This window comes from Rhinopithecus roxellana, chromosome 13 (genome assembly GCF_007565055.1).
Source record: "Rhinopithecus roxellana isolate Shanxi Qingling chromosome 13, ASM756505v1, whole genome shotgun sequence".
Lineage (NCBI taxonomy): Eukaryota > Metazoa > Chordata > Mammalia > Primates > Cercopithecidae > Rhinopithecus > Rhinopithecus roxellana.
Window position 1 is genome coordinate 38,761,401 of NC_044561.1, and position 13,762 is coordinate 38,775,162.

The 13,762-nt window shown below is 35.0% G+C and overlaps 1 pseudogene; it reads right to left on the reverse strand.

Moving 5' to 3' along the window:
* Nucleotides 1-251: 251 nt before the first annotated feature.
* Nucleotides 252-3,383, reverse strand: LOC104672379 (annotated as a pseudogene).
* Nucleotides 3,384-13,762: the final 10,379 nt, after the last annotated feature.

Consider the following 13,762-nt stretch of genomic DNA (forward strand, 5'->3'; position numbering starts at 1 on the left):
TAATTTTTAGTAGAGACAGGGTTTTGCTATGTTGGCCAGCTGGTCTTGAACTCCTGGCCCCAAGAGATCTGCCTGCCTTGGCCTCCCACAGTGCTGGGATTACAGGCATGAGTCACTGCACCAGGCCTACATATCTTTAAATAATGTATATGTGACTGTACAATTGCAGCATTGGTATCTAGATAGATAATCAATTCATCTATAAACCAGCGATCAAGTAACTGTCTAAATATTTAAAATACAGCTCTTGTTTAGATGTTTCTTAGTTGTGATGACTTTTTTCTGTTGGGTGGTGGGGAGCCCTGCTGGTCACTTTGAAAATATACTAAGGTCGAATCTTCTGATATCCTGAAGGTTTCTTTCAGCTGGATTAAGCTCCTAACTCCAGGCAAGCCCAAGTTTGTGGCTTCCCATATTAATGTTCTTCCTATCTCCCAGAGTTGATAGTATTTGTTCAGCTCAGTGTCTGAGTGTAGCTCACTCCAATTAACTAGAGTTGTTGACTTTTGCAGAAATGGAAGCAGTGGGATCCAACCGATACTTAGCTGAAATATGAAAAGTGAGTTCACTTGGTACCTGATGTCCAAGTAAGATGCACTAAAGTGTCAAGATTTTCACATTCTTTCTGATAAATTCATTCTCCAAATTCTGTCCCATCACTGACATGCATGCGTAGTTGGAAGTCTCCAGTCCTATAAAGCCCACTGAGAAGTTATTCCTTGTCAGCTTTGACACTGTCAAAGGTCATCTGGTACCCAGCAAGCCAGCCTCATCACCAAAGACAGCCAAACCATGGATTTCAAATCCTGAAAAATGAAAGTCAACAGCACAACCAAAGTGTATACATTCTCCTTGTAACAGGAGGACTTGATCTTATCACTTTTCTCTCCTGTGTTTGGTGAGAAGGTAGTATCTAATGTCAGTTTCAACCTTGAAACACCTGGTCTTTAACTGTGATTTCTGTTCCCAGAGTGTTCTACTTTTCTGTAAAAGTAATATCATATCACACCATTTATATCTGGCCTCCAACATCCCAGTAATTTTACCAGTGTCTGTGTTAGATGAAGCAGATGTTGAGAATTCCATGCCACTGCATGACTTTTTCTTTTTCACATCCAGTTTCACCAACCCTGAGCCAACTCCTGTGTGGAAAGTATCTCTGACAGCTATGCCAAAGTCAGCATACGATGGAGGAATACACTGGCCACACTTAGGTCTGTCTGTAGGTCACCATGGTGAAGACTTGGGAAGAGATAATGTGGTGGTCTCCAGAAGGGGGTGCTCCCACTGCTGTGCTCACAGCTGAGGCCACTGGGTTTGCCTGCCATGGGGTCACAGCTGCCTCAGCTGGAGGACAAAGTGGAGGCACCATTCCACTTGCAGTCTGAATGTTTTTAAAATGTAAAAATATTTTTGAGCTGTATTAGTGCTTTCCTTAGAAACAGAATCAATATGATAGATAGCAGTAAGATAGATAGATAGATAGATAGATAGATAGATAGATAGATAGATAGATAGATGATAGATAGATAGATAGAAGACAAAATGAGCCAGCTGCAGTGGCTCACACCTGTAATCCCAGCACTTTGGGAGGCCGAGGTAGGAGGATCATGAGGTCAGGAGTTAGAGACCAGCCTGACCAACATGGTGAAACTGAATCTCTACCAAAAATTAGGCAGGCGTGGTGGTGCATGCCTGTAATCCCAGCTACTCATGAGGCTGAAGCAGGAGAATCACTTGAACCTGGGAGGCAGAGGTTGCAGTGAGCTGAGATCATGCCATTGCACTCCAGCCTGGGTGACAGAGTGAAACTCCTGTCTCAAAAAAAAAAAAAAAGATAAAATGAAATGTATTATGGAAATTGGCTCACACAGTTATGGAGGCGAAGTTCCATGATGTTTCATCTGCAACCTGGAGAACTAGGAAAGTCATTGTTGTAATTCAACTTGAGTTGGAGGGACTGATTATGTAAATCTTAGTCCAAGGCCAAATGACTGAGAACCAGGGGCCTCCTTAGTATAAGTTCCATGCCCAAAGGCCTGAGAATCAGAAGCTCCGATGCCCAAGGACAGCATAACCTGGATGTCCCAGCTTAAGGAAAGAGAGCTAAATTCTTCCCTTCCTCTGCTTATTTTGTTCTATCTGGGCCTACAAAGGATTGGATGATGCATATCCATATTGGTAGGGGCAGATCTTCTCTACTTAGTCTACTGATTCAAACGAGAAGCTCTTCAAGAAACACCCTCACAGACACACTGGAAATAATATTTTACCAGCTACCTGGGTATCTCTTAACCCAGTCAAGTTGACATGTAAAATTAACCATCACATTAACCTTATTTCTAGTAGTAAATTCTTGATAAATATTTGTTGAATGAACAAATGTCACATTCTTTTCCAATAGTAATAGCTATATTTCTACTAATAACTGTTACTGAGTGTTTAGTAAGTACCAAACTCTAGACTATGTTTTTATGATTGAACCTCATTTAGTTCTCACAACAAATTGTGATGGAAAAATGATAAGGAAACTGAGGCTTAGAAACATGAAGTAACTTGCCTGAAGTTAAACAACTGATCAGAAGTTTGACCCAGAGAGCTTGTCTCCAGAATCCAGTCTGAATCACTATCTACTGTGCCTTTATTTTAGCCACTCATGAACAAACAAATTTAGTAACCCTCTTGGCTAAAACATCTGGTACACATAGTTTAGTTGTATATGATTGAAAATGTTTTTTGCACATATATTACTTTTCATTAGAATTGTTATAGTGATTAGCATGCTTATATTTTCCCAAATGTGCCATCTCTCCATCTCAAATTCTAAAGTCAATGAATTGTCTTTAAGAAAAAGAACTGGTTTATATCTTTTAGGCTCAATTCTTGGAGTGATCAATCCTCCTAATGCTCATCTTCTTTCCAGTTAGTAAAGTCTGGGTCCTTGTACTTTTTTGGATTCTCTTTTTAAATGTAATAGAAAAGAAGCAGCTTTGGGCTTTGTCCAGTGTGTTCCTGAGTTGTGATGCGGTTGTCTGTAGTAAGGATATCAATAACTGTGGAAGTGACAATGGTGATTCACATTGCCATTGTTTCCTTCTAACCTCCCGGGAACAACATTTTTTACTGTGATGGAGAGAGCTACAACAAAAACTGTGGTTGCCACCATTTTTACATAGGATGGAGGGATAAATACTTTTCATTGTGATTCAAAATAAGTAATTTCTGGCATAAATAAAAAGAAGTCTCTTACTGTGCTTATTCCATAGCTAGTGATGAACATTAACATTACGCCTCCATAACCAGGGGCCTTTACTGTGCATGACTTTGGCGATGATATATCCTAAACAAATTTGGGAAGTATGATGATGCTTGAGATATGCCATGTTTTCCTTTTTTCCTTTCTAATTTTCTGCTTTCCTCTCTCCTTTACTTTCTGGGCTGTGTGTGTGTGTTTGTGTGTATGTACACTTTGGTGTGTCTCTTAAAAAGTCTTTTCATCTCAAGCTCGCTGATGTATCTGCAGTGCTTCCACCCCTCTCTGCCTCTGCTTTCTCTCCTAGCTTCTATCATTCCCAGCCTGAACTACAACCTCCTGATTGGTGTCTCCACTTGTGTTCTGGTTCCCTATTGTTGATTCACCACACACTGTTTAAAAGATGTTTTACGAATGAAAATTTGAGCATCTCTGTTGCTTAAACATATTTGGTGGCTATCTCAAATCCTTAATATTTCTAATCTTCATGGTTATGTTCCTGAAAATATTCTCTAGCCACATTCATTTACTAGATCATCAGATTTGGTGTATTTTTGGCTATCATCATAGTAAGATATTTGTGTTATCAAACAGTGCACATACGCACACCTGCCTAAAAGTTTCACAGAAATACCTACCTTTTCTACACACACATATCCATGTACCTATGTGACATAGATGTATAATATATGTATGAGTACTCCCCATTACATGGAACCAGGAATATGTTTGTCCTATTTGGGTACTTATGGCCAACATTTAGAATTTTTTCCAGTACAGAATAGGTACTCAGGATATATTTGTTGCTAAGAAGCCATAAGCTAAAATAACCTTTATAAAAGAATGCTATGTTAAGAAGCCATAAGCTAAAATAATCTTTATGAAAGAATGCTATATAAGTGTTTCACCCTCAGGAGTTTCCAATAAAATAGTTTTCTGTAGGAAAAGCAATCTAAGAAACTATTTTCTATTTCTATTTATTGATGTGATTTTATGTGTTAACTAAAAGTCACGCATAATAATTTTCCTTTGAAATGAATAATAGTAGCTGTTTCAGTGATAGAATTTCACATATTGCACATTTTAACATATACTACACAACATAGTAAAACAAACCACATTAAAAAATTTATGTGTTGCTTTGTTTAAGATAGAACATTACATTCATTTTGTTCTGATATGTTTGGCTTTAGGCAGAGATACATTTTCATTTACTAGACAAGATTCATCATTGTAGAATCCATTAAGTAGGCACTCAGTACCTAAAAGCTTTAGGTGTTTGGAGGATGTTTAGAAAACTGATGAAATGGGAATCTGAGCTGCACAGGTAGGATCCATTTAATTTGGGGGCATGCAGGAGTCAGCCTTAAGGGAGATTCATTATGATGGTTAATAAAACCACCTAGCATATGTAATTGGTGTGGGATTGCATTGATAAACTTCCTTTCTCGGGTATTTGAGCTGGCTATTGAGCCTTTCAGCTTTCAGTGTTGGATAAAATTTATATTAGTCTCAAGCACCAAAACCAAGTAGTTTCATGTGTTGACTATTTGTGAGACTTTATACAGTCCAACTTTATACCAGGATTTGAATGAGGCAAAAGTGCATTGTTCTAATATTCAGATATCGACATATATCAGGTATGGTGATTAATAGATTTCCTAAAGTCATCTCTTATTTGTGTTTCTTAATATCAGCTGTGGTTAGTGTCTCTTCTAAACTTATTTAAAGGAAGAATAGGGTTCTTAGTGCTTTTTTATAATTAAAAAAACAAAAGGAAAACAGACTCAAAAATTGATAGTAGTTGGGGTCCAGTCTTTGCATTTTTCTATTAAATCTTGAACTCATATATGATATGGATGACGTGTTCTTCTTACAATGATTTACTAGTTAGGAATTGACTAAGCTGCAATGAAGAGATTTTTAAAATATGGAAATTTGAAAGAATTCTTGAAAACAGTTATTTTAAAAATTATCCATGTAAATTAAAATAATTTATTGCATCCTTATCTATTTCCTGCCCAGCCTTTAAACTTTTATTTGGTGGTGATGGTATTATTTTTCTTTCTCAGCAAGATATGGAGATGATAATTGTTTGTTCCAGTTATGATCTTTATATTTGCGATCCTTCCCTGACCTGACCAGCTGTGCTAGAGTATGTTGTTAACACTATCCTGGGAATCATGTAAAAACCTTGGTCACTTAATGTCAGGAGGTAATCTTGGATAAAGTCACTTAGAAAAAGGACAAGGCAACACCTAATCTTAAGAAAAAACAGTTGAATAAGAGTATAATATATGCTCAGTATATAAGAGCTGCCTTTTCTCTAAATCTTGCCAGCATTTGTTATTTATTATTATTATTTTTTGTCCTTTTGGTAGCCATTCTATTTGCAGTTCTCTGATGATTAGAAACATTGAGCATTTTTTCATATGCCTATTGGCCATCTTTAGGTCATCTTTTGAGAAATGTCCACTCAGATCCTTTGCCCACTTTGTAGTAGGATTATTTGTTTACTTTTTGCTGTTGAATTATTTGAGTTCTTTGCATATTCTTGATATTAGTCCCTTGTTGGACACACAGTTTGCAAATATTTTCTCCCACCCTACAGATAGCATAAAGCCTTTAGCTATGTTCTTCTTGCTTACGGTTGCTTTGGCTGTTGAGGGTCTTTTGCAGTTACGTGCACATTTTAGGATTGTTTTCTCTATTTCTGTGAAGAATATCATTGGTATTTTAATAGGAATTGAATTGAATCTCTAGATTGCTTTGGGTAGGATTGTCATTTTCATGATATTAATTATTGTGGTCCATAATCATGGGTTATCTTTCCATCTGTTTGTGTCCTCTTCAATCACTTTCGTCAGTGTTTTCTACTTCTTCTGATAGAGGCCTCTCATCTTCTTGGATAAATGTATTCCTAGGTATTTTTTTGGTAGCTATTATAAATGAGATTGCCTTCCAGATTCTTTTTCAGCTAGTTTATTATTGATTTTAAGGAATCCTACTGATTTTTGTGTTTTGATTTTGTGTCCTAGAATTGTACTGATTTTGTTATCAGTTCTAAGGGGTTTTGTGCAGTCTTCAGGTTTTTCTAGATATAAGATCATGTTGTCTGCAAAGAGGGACACTTTGACTTCCTCTTTTCCAATTTGGATTCTTTTTTATTTTTCTCTTGCTTGATTGCTCTAAGACTTTCAGTACTACATTGAATAGGAGTGGTTAAAGTGTGCATTCTTATTTTGTTTCCAGTTCTTGAGGAAAGGCTTTTGGCTTTTTCCTATTCAGCATAATGTTAGCTATGGGTTCTTCATATATGGCCTTTATTATGTTGAGATATTTTCCTTCTATGCTTAATTTATTGAAAGTTTTTATCAGGAATTTATGTTTAATTTTGTCAAATGCTTTTTCCTGCATCTGTTGGGATGATCATATGTTTTTGTCCTTTATTTTATTGATTTGATGTATCAGATTTATTCATGTGCCTATGTTGAATCATCCTTGCATCCCTGGGATAAATCCCTCTAGAATTTGGTGCATTATCTTTTTAACATGTTGAAAGATTTAGTTTGCTAGTATTTTGTTTAGGATTTTTGCATCTATATTCATCAAGGATATTGGCCTGTGATTTTTTACATGTGTGTGTCTTTGTCTGATTTTGTTTTCAGGCTAATATTGGCCGCATAGAGGGAATTCAGCAATAAAGCCATCAGTCGTGGGCTTTTCTTTGTTGGGAGACTATTACTCATTCAATCTTGCTACTCATTAATGGTTTGTTCAGGTTTTCTGTTTCTTCCTGGTTCAATATTGGTAGGTTCTATGTGTTTAGGAGCGCATTCATTTCCTCTAGGTTTTCCAGTTTGTTGCCATATAGTTGTTTATAATAGTCTCTAATAATATTTCCTATTTCTGTGGTATCAGATGTACTGTACTTTTTGTTTCTGACCTTATTTGAATCTTCTTTCTCTTAGTCTAGCTAGCAGTTTATCAATTTTATTTACCTTTTTTAAAAAACAACTTTCCACTTTATCTTTTCTTTTTTTTTTAGTCTGTATTTTGTTTAGTTCTGCTCTGATCTTTATTATTTCTTTTCTTCTACTAATTTTGAGATTAGTTTTATTCTTGCTTTTCTAGCTTCTTGAGGTGCAAGTTTAGGTTGTTTATTTGAAATCTGTCTACTTTATTGATGTAGGTGTTTATTGCTACAAACTTCCCTCGAAGCATTGCTTTTGTTGCATCTCATAGGTTTTGGTATGTTGTGTTTCCATGTGTTTTAAAAAATTTTTAATTTCCTTCTTAATTTCTTCATTGATCAATTGTTGTTGAGGATTATGTTGCTTAATTTACACACATTTGTACAGTTTCAAAATTTCATCATGTTATTAATTTCTATTTTGTTCCATTGTGATCTGAGAAGATACTTGATATGATTTAGATTTTTAAAAATTTTTTGAGACTTTGTCTTGTGGCTTATTTATCCTGGGCAAAAGCTCTAGTTTCTTATAGGTGGACTGGAGACAGAGAAGTCAGTCTTTGGCAAAGACAAACAGAACATATAAGTAGAAAAAAGTGAGCAATATTACAAATTCAGAGAGACAGAATGAGTTGCTGGCTGTTCCCTACAACTATGTTAATTCCTCTTGAAAGGTATGTGTATAATCTAGAAAACATGAGACATTTCTGAATCCAGAAATAGTAGAAGTAGCTTCCTGTTGCTAATGGTGCTGTGCTGTCAGTTTACTAATCTTGGTGGGTAACAAATTATGTCAGTGATGTTGTGATCCTGAAGCAAGCTGTTATACTGAAACTTTCCAATTTTCCAGACAGCTTTCTATCATAGAAGAGGCAGTAGTTTCCTCCATGGTGCACTTCTGAATTGTGACTTTAGGAGTTTTTCCTGACAGTTCTGCCTAGAATATTTTTGTTCATTTCTCCCAGTGATTCTGTAAGTCATTTAACATCCTGTGATACCTAAGTTGGGGCTGAAAATACCAACCGTGGATTCTTTTCTCTGAAACTGAACTTTAACAAATACAATAATTATAGCATTTAGGAAACTATAAGGTAATACTATATATTTATTCATTCATATGTGCTTGAGAGTCATTGGTAAACAGACAATGCCCTCATGGAATTTACAAGCTAGTGAAATAAGACAGACAATAAGCAATAAATAGAAAATAATAAGTACATAATATATCATGTGAAAGGTAGTAAGAGCTAAGAAGGAAGAAGTGGAAAGTATATCTGTAGTTTTAAATAAGGTGGTCAGGGTAGGTGACATCTGAGCAAAGACTCAATTGAAGGAGATTTTGTATTGTTATTTCAATATTGTTTCATTATACAAGCTTGAAGATGAAACTTTAGTTTCTCTTTAATATTTTATCTATAATAATCCTATATAACATTAAAAAAATTTCATATTGGTCTCATATTTGTCAAGTGTCATCATTCATCTTCTTCAGATTAACTGATATGTAAGCTTTAAGACAAGTCTTCTCCCCAAATTCATTTGTACAGATTATCAGGTTGTGAGATTTTCCTTTCTTATATCTCATATAGAGCCAGAGCAATTGAAGAGCAGGTTGAAACTGATAAGGCATTAAGTAAAGACCATTAGGTTACAGTTATAGAAGTAATACTTTAAATTTTGATGATCATAATAGTAACAAAAGATAATTTTGCATAGGGTGAAAGTTTCAAATGATTATGAGTTGCAAGAAAGCTCAGAAATCATAAATATTGACAATTCTTAGAATGTATGAATCTTTTACATAGCAGCAAAGATCATTCCAATTTGTCAAAATCTCTCCAAATGGAACAGATATTTTATTTGTGATTTACTAAGGCCTATGAACATGAAGTTTTTACCTTCTTTGTTGTGGCCACTCCATCTTTACTTGCGTGGCTTGAAGTGTTCACTAGATGTTGCTGCCCTTTTATCCACACATCACATTATTGGCCAATAATGAACTTGAAATTTACTAAAAACCTTGTCATTGGTACTTACTCAACTGTGCCTTTCTGCATACTTGAAATTTTATTTTTTAAATTCTAATAGCTCAATTTTACTTTTTTCCATGAAATTTTATCTTGTTAGATTGGGTCATTTTTATGACTGTTGAATCTAAGTAATCCCCAACTCTTTTGTCAGATAAGCAATTTTTGATTTCCCTTGTTGTCTTCTTTACACTCTTCTCTACTCTAATTCATGAGACTAATGAGTTCTTAAATGTATCAAAATGGAAGACTAAATCTGGCAGCAGACACCAGAAATGTTTCACTGACTGCCTATCAAAATCCCACACTCATAGGAATGATCCTCTAGACATTTATACATTCATCGCTCAGCCATTTGTACATAAGAATGACCATTCTGTCATTTATACATTTACTGGTATAAAGTAGTATTCCCACTGAGTGAATGAACTTCTGTGTGATTCCCTTGTGTATATTTGCTACAGCATTTTTTCTCTCTTTTAAAAGTGGAGTCATACCATAAGCTTGAAATGCTATTAGGATTAAATAAAATAAGTTAGTAAAATGATCCCTTGTATACATTAAATGTCTTATGAATTTAAGTTCTCCTTTCTCACTTGCCCTTCTTTTTTATTATATAAAGTTTATAACATAATGTTTTGAAGAGATATATATATAATGAAAGCATTACTACATCAAACAAATAACATATTCATTATCTCATATAATTACCGTGCAGTGTTGGGGGGATGTGTATGAAGAACATCTAAAATCTCTTTTAGCCAGTTTTCAAAATACGATATTGTTAACTGTAGTTCTCATTCTGTACACTGCATCTCTATCTTCATTCACCCCACATAACTGTAATTTTGTACCCTTTGATCTACATCTCCCCATTCCTCCCTAACCTCCTCCCTGATAACCACCATTCTACTCTGTTTTTATGTCATCGACTTAAAAAAGATTCTGCATGTAAGTGACATCATGCAATATGTTTCTTTCTGTGTCTGACATATTTAATGTAGCATAGTATCCTTCAGGTTTGTCCATGTTGTCACAAACCTGGCAAGATCCCCCTTTTTAAGATGAAATAATATTCAATTCTGTGTGTGTCTCTGTGTGCATCACAATTTTTTAATATATTCATCTGTCCATGGACACTTAGGTTATTTCTGTATTTTGGCTATTGTGAATAGTGCTATGATAAACATGGAAGTGCAGGTGTCCTCTACAAGATACTGAGTATTCATTTATTTGAGTATATTCCCGGCAGAGGGATTATTGGATCATATGGTGGTTTTCTTTCTGACTTCTTCAGAAATCTTCATACTGTTTTCCAAAATGGCTACACCAATTTATATTTTCTCCAACAGTGACAGGTGTAAGGTGACATCTCATTGTGATTTTGATTTGCATTGCCCTGATGATTAGTGATGTTGAACACCTTTTCATATATTTGTTGATCATCTGAATGTCTTCTTTGAATAAATGTTTATTCAGGTCCTTTGCCCATTTTTTTAATTGAGTTGTGTGAGTTCTTTTTAAATTTTGGATATTAACCCTTTAACAGATATTTTCTCCCAATCTGTAGGCTACCTTTTCATTTTTTAAGTTATTTACTTTGCCATACAGAAGAGCTTTTTAGTTTGATGCCATCCTACCCGTTTTGTCTTGTTTTGTTTGTTTTTGTTGCCTAAGCTTTTGGTGTAATATTCAAAAAGTTGTTGCCAAGGCCAATCACAAGGAGCTTTTTCCTGATTTTCTTCTTGTTTTATAATTTCAGGTTTTACATTTAGATCTGTTATTTATGTTGATTTGATTTTTTGTATATGATATAATATAAGGGTCCAATTTTAGTGCTTTGCATGTGGATATCCAGTTTTTTCATCACTATCTATTGAAGAAACTATCCTTTTCCTATCATGTCGTCTTGTCAAAAATTAGTTAATCATATGTTGCTTGGGTTTATTTTTTCACTCTGTATGCTGTCCATTGATCTGTGTGCCTGCTTTTATGCCAGCACCATACTGTGTTTTTTTTTTTTTTTTCTAGATGGAGTCTTGCTCTGTCACCCAGGCTGGAGTGCAATGATGCAATCTCAGCTCACTGCAACCTCTGCCTCCTGGGTTCAAGAGAGTCTCCTGCCTCAGCCTCCTGAGTAGCTGGGACTACAGGTGTGTGCCACCAGGCTGGCTAATTTTTGTATTTTTAGTAGATGACCCTGACGGTTTCACTATGTTGGCCAGGCTGGTCTTGAACTCCTGGCCTCAGGCAAAATGCCCACCTTGGCCTCCCAGAATGTTGGGATTACAGACGTGAGCCACTGTGCCCAGCCCATACTGTTTTACATACTATAGTTTTGTAATATAATTTAAAATCAGGCAGTTTAATGCCTCCAACTTTGTTTTTATTTCTCAAGTTTGCTTTGGCTATTCAATGTCTTTTGCACTTCTATACAATATTAGCATCTTTTTCTATTTCTGTGAAAAATATTATGGAAACTTTGATAGAGATTGTATTGAACCTGTAGATAGTCCTAGGTAGTACCAATATTTTAACAATACGAATTTTTCCAATCTTGTCCAAAGTGAAAAGGAAGAAGCAAAATTATCCCTTTTAGCAGACAACATAGCCCTGTAGGTAGAAATCTTTGATGATTCCACAAAAAACTGTTAGAACTAATACATGAATTCAGTAGATTTGCAGAATTCAAAATCAACATAGAAAAATCAGTTGCATTTCTTTACACCAACATGAAACAAAAATATTGAAAATATATTTTTTCTTTCAAAACTTTTACTCACTTTCTTATCATACAGCAATTGATTATTAACTGAAAATCCCAAGGCACCTAACCTCATAGCCTTATTTATTTTCTAATTATTTTATTATTGAAAAATTAATACATGAATAATCAGACATACAATGAAAATAAACCTCACTCTTTGCCTTAGAACCTCCACCCCTCTCCTTCTAGTAAAATAAAATAAAGTTTTATTATGCTAGACCAGAAATATCTAGTGATCTTGGAAATCACTAAACTGTAAAAGGAGGGGAAAACGACATAAAAATGAAGAAGATAATCTGCTAACTTTGTTGCTTTCCCAAACTGAGACTTTAGTTAAAACAATTGGACCTTGGGAATTTAGTCTATCAGTCTCTTATATATTGACCAAACAATATCAGATATAGACGTTGGTTTTCAGATTAAGTTCCTACAAGCATATGATTAAGAACCCCTTTAAATATGCTCTTTTGCATGAAGCACTTTTCAGCGTACTCTATTTTTTGTTTTAAATTTATAAAATAGAACCTCATTTTGTTTTTTTTCAAATAGAGATCAAGCAAAGAGATTGCCATGATTCTTACAGGATCAGAAATAGAGAAAGCAGAATGAGATTGAAGAGAGTGGTTGGCTGAGACACATTTATCAATTTTATTGAAGAGACACTACAGTTGTTTTGTTTAACTTGATGGTTTTTGGAAGTACAATATCAGGATAAACCATAATAGATATCTTATTCTAGGAACCATCTTTGCAAAATATTTTTTTCTAAAGTCTAGGGAATTAATTCATTACAGATTTGTGTTTTGATTAGTTAAAAATAGTATTGTGTTTATCAGTTATAGCTACAAACTGGGAGATTCTTTGTTTGATTTACTGGTTTTAAAACAAAGACCTTTGCAAGGTGTTATCTTTCTAAAACAACAGAAAAGAAAGGGAAGATGGGGGAATACATGTTGTCTTAGCCTGTTTTGTGTTGCTATAACAGAATATCAAAGACTGGGTAACATATAAAGGAAAGACATTTGTTTTTTACAATCTGGAGGGTGGGAGTCCAATAGCCAGGTGTTGGCATTGGGGAGGGCCTTCTTGCTGTGTTATCTCATGGTGGAAGGCAGAACAGCCGAAGAGCACAAGTGCTCATGAGAGAGAGGAAGGAGGCCAAACTCATCCTTTTATCAGGAACTCACTCCTGTGATAGCGGATCCAATCCCATGATAAGGGCATTAATCTATTCATGAGGGAAGAGCGCTCATGACCTAATTACCAATTAAAAGCCTCACCTCCCAACACTTTTGCACTGGGGATTCACTGTACAACATGGGAACTTTGGGGGACACATTCCAACCATAGCGTATTCAAGTAAAATCTGAATTCATTCGTATTCAGTTAGAAAGTCAAACCAAAACATTTCCACCAATTCACTAAGTTTATTTTGGCCATTTTTTTCTGACTTTTCAATTTTACATCTTAACCAGAAAGGGATTGATCTAAACAAACCTTAAAACACAAGGTGAATTTGGACAAAATTTATGAGTGTTTGCATATTTTCTACAAGGTTGTATTTCTTCTTCCATTCACTTTTAACTTAAATAATACATCTCTTTCTTTCAATAATTTGTTCAACAAATATTTACTGAGATTTCACAATATTCTAGACACTGTGAATACAAATAAGAAAAAGCTCTTTGCCCTTATGAAGCAAACAGGAGGAAGAACGATGATCACCATATGTACCAGTAAAA